Consider the following 3997-nt stretch of genomic DNA (forward strand, 5'->3'; position numbering starts at 1 on the left):
TCCCGGTGACGCCGCCGCCGCTTCCGGGACGCGAGTTCCGGCCGGGGGCGGCTCGGGAAACCGGGAAATAAACCGGCTTTAATGTAATGTTCCCGCCGGTCCGCGCCGCCGCTTTAATTAAAACAACTCTGGTGAGACGGCTTTAATAAACCGAGAGCGGTGCCCTGGTTCCTGAGGAAAATAAAACGAGCCTCCTCGGCGGGTGTTTCCGCCCGGTTTCGAACCGGGGACCTTTCGCGTGTTAGGCGAACGTGATAACCACTACACTACGGAAACTCCGCTGGTACTCGTTTTTCCCAGTTATCCACTAATTCCTTCTCTCCCCACCGTCCTCGCTGTCCCTACCACGACCTCCGGTGTCTCATCCTGCCCCGCGAAGTGCACAAAGCACCGGGATCGGGGAGATCTGCATCCCAAGGGACCCGTCAAATACCCCACGAAGACCCGCATCCTCCTCCCGCCTCCCGTCCCCTCTCCCCCCGCAGGTCACCCCCACGCGCGGGGGGCTCCGGGGTAGTCCAGTGCTGCCCACACACACCGGGAATAGCACCATCCATGTGAAACAGAAATTTCAAGGAGGAGATGGGAAGTGTTTGGCACTGCTGGAAGGGCAGATGAACGCACAGCCGAGCTGGGAACAGGACACAGAGCGTGTCACACCAGGCAGCGACTCCTCCGCAGGCCTCTCGCTGCAGCTGGAGTTGGAGAATGGGGAAGCCACTAATCCTCCCGGATTTTCTACTCCACTGGGCACTAAAAATGCCTGATCTTGGAAGCAGCTACAGAAGGGAACTTGGTTTTGCCATCCTTTGCAAAGGGGAACACAAGCCAAACCCCAGCCAGTGGGAGAAGGAGTAAAAAGAACTGAGAGAAATGAAATAGGAAAGGCTCCAGAGTGACAGGGAAGGGAAAGGGGAAAGGAAAGAAAGCTGGAAGCAAGTAGCGACAACGTTCTGTTGAGTTTGGCAGTGGCAGCTACAAGATTTCTTAATGCTACTGCTGTAATCTTGCAGAGGTTCTAACGGCTGCAAGGATTTGCGTGCACAGAGGTGACAAAATGAGCATCCTTAATAGCTCTTTTTGTTCTTGTAACATCTCCCAGGTCCATGTGGAAAAACACTTCTGGGAATCCAACTTCTGCACAACTGTAGCACTCAATGTGAGTTTGACATTGCAACCCACCCCCATATCTTCCCAACACAGATAACACAATAACAAAGTAACATAATTACACCCATTTTGTTCCTGCAAGATCTTCAGCAGTCCCCAAGGATTAAATTTTAATAACTGTAAATAAACTAATAAAACACAATACAAATTAACTAATGTATATGTATTGCTGTTGGCATAATAATATTTTCAGTCACAGCTTGACGACCACGGTTAAGGAAGGAAGGTCCTGTTTAGGTCACATGCTATAACCTTCTCCAAAGAGCTGAATGGTCTCAGCTCTCACAGCTGCTGAATTTGCCTGGATTGTGAACAGGTCAAATATATTTCCAGTATTTTTTTCAAAACAAACCACATAATTTAGATATATACATTCCCAATGTCCTTTACCTATGAGAATTCCAGAGTACCTTGACCAGAGGGAGATGCTGGTGTTGCCATGGAGACTGGGGTGGAAAAATACTTGTCCGATAACACTGTATTTTGTTTGATTCCTGTAGGTATCCAAAAAAGCACGGGATTGTCATGTTCTGGGCAGATGTGAGGCTGTGGGGAAGAAGTGGCACAGCTACTCCCTGAGCAGGCTGATGTGCCAGCTCTGTGTCTGTCCAGGCTTTGCTCACACTTGATGTCCCAGCACACGCCATGTCATAGACTCCAGTTATGGTGTCACCCACAGTGACAATCAGTGACCCCAATCTTTTTAAGGCTGCTCCTGGCCCCGTGTTATTTTCCACATTTATTATTATTTTCCATGTTATTGACCTGGACAGCTGTGAACTTAAACAGCACTGAGCATGGGTTCTCAAAGAAAGTGGCACCTCTTACGTCACCAGAGCTGAGAAGCTGATTGTACAAGGCGCAAAAGTAAAATTAATTATGTGTGTCTCAGGCTCAAGGAAGAGATGACTAATTATCCTACTGAGGTGGAAAAAACTTACCACCTTCCGTGAAATTACAGTTCAGAATCAAAGGTTTAGTTGCCCTGAAACCCTCTGTCACTGTCCTGATGTTGGCACAGAGTTATCAGGGATTGACAAGCTCCACTCCAATTCTATCATGAATGAATTATCATCATGTTGGTGTAAGGACTTACTCCCACTGCAGTCCTTTCTGCTGTTTTCTGGTGGCCTCTTCCCTGGAATTAAGTTGAATGCATGCTCCCGGGAGGTGTTGGGGTCAAACTCAAAGCCCCTCCTAATAAGAAATTTTCAGTTTTGTTCGAAGGTTTCTCTCTTCCTTGAGTGCCTCCCAGCCAATAACTGTGTCAGAGTATAGGGAGGCTGAGCCTAAAACAGTGCACAGAAAATGTTTCTAAAATACATGTGATTTTATAACAGATTTTAGTTAACACTTCATGGAAAATAATATGAGATTACAGTTACCTGGGAGCCAGAGTCTAGGGGGAACACCAATAAAATCGTCTGGCACAATTTATTCCTAGTTAGTCCATGAATACATCTTTCTGAATAGGTGTACAATACTTTTTTTGAGGCTCTTTACCAGAACGATAATGAACAGCACATGTATGACTAAAGTTGAGAAGACCAAGAGCTCTACACTACTGCTTTACATTTCGTTGTACCTGCACAACTGCACTGCCTGGGAACGCCTTGCTTTTCCATGGAAATCTCAGTGTCAGAAAGCAAACACACTAAAACCTCTGAGGAACGTGACGCGGCAGAGGGGAGGCAGCCGGTGTCCAAGGGGAGTGCTCCAGGAAGCAGGTCCTTCAGGGAGCATCCGCCTGGCACCGAGAGGTCACGGCAGAGATAAACAAATACTCTCATCCAATGGAGCGCGGGGGGCTGGCACAGCCCTGCTCGGGGGGGAAGGCGGGGTCTGCGCCCGGCTCCTCACCAGGGCTCCTCGGCTGGGACGGGCGGGACTTGAATGTGGCCCCCTAAGTTCAGCCCGCGGGCACCAAGTCGTGGCCCTAAACCCCCAGACACCAGCACCCAAAATCCTGGCACCAGCCCCTAAATCCTGGCACCACCTCCTAAATCTTGGTACCAGCCCCCAAAATCCCTGGCACAAGCTCCCAAACCCCAAGTACCAGCCCCTAAATCCTGGCACCAGCCCCCGACTCCCACTCTAAGCCCCGGGCCCGGCTCCGTGTCCCGGTTCCCTATCCCAGATCCCAGCTCCATTCCCAAATCCCGGATCCCGGCCGCGGGGCGGGGCGGGCGCGCTCCCGGTCCTGGCGCGCTCCCGCGAGCACGCGGCGCGTTCCAAACTCCCGCCACTCTGAACGCCCCGCCCTCTCTTCCCGACCCATCCAATGGCGACGGAGGAGGGCGCCCCTCCTGCCAATGGGAGCGCGGTGGGCGTGGCCGCGGCTCTTTAAGAGGCGGTGCGAGGCGCGCCCCTGGTGCGTGCCGTGTGGGGAGGTCCCTTGCTAACTAACCCTAATGGCGCCCGCGCTCCCTTCGCCTGCCCGCTGTTTTATTCGCTGACTTTCAGCGGGCGAGGGGAGCGCCCGGGGGGGTGGGGGGAGGCGGAGGAGGAAAGGGGTCCGGCATTAAAAAATGTCAGCGAGGGGGCTCCTCACCCCGGCCCGCTCTGGGGTCCCCGTCCCGCAGCCCTGAGCGCTCCCGCCGCCGCGCCGCACGGAGGCCGCGGTCGGCCGGCCCAGGGCCATTGCCGCCGCGAAGAGCTCGTCTCTGTCAGCCTCGGCGGCGGCCGGGAGAAAAGAGGCGGTCCCCCCCCAGCCCCGGGCAGTCGGGGGTCCCAGCAGAGCAAACCGGGAGCGGCGCCGCCGGGCTGGGCAGCCGCGGCTCCCTCAGCCGTGGGGTGCGCGGCCGGCGCCGCCCCGACACCCCCCAAA

General features: G+C 53.8%; 1 non-coding gene across 1 annotated transcript; it reads right to left on the reverse strand.

The window, feature by feature from the left end:
* Positions 1-203: 203 nt before the first annotated feature.
* On the reverse strand, positions 204-276 carry TRNAV-AAC. Its single transcript has one exon. It is a non-coding gene; the product is annotated as a tRNA-Val (tRNA).
* Positions 277-3997: the final 3721 nt, after the last annotated feature.

This window comes from Pipra filicauda, unplaced genomic scaffold, assembly GCF_003945595.2.
Source record: "Pipra filicauda isolate LSUMZ 115617 unplaced genomic scaffold, ASM394559v2 scaffold244_size1468961_pilon, whole genome shotgun sequence".
Lineage (NCBI taxonomy): Eukaryota > Metazoa > Chordata > Aves > Passeriformes > Pipridae > Pipra > Pipra filicauda.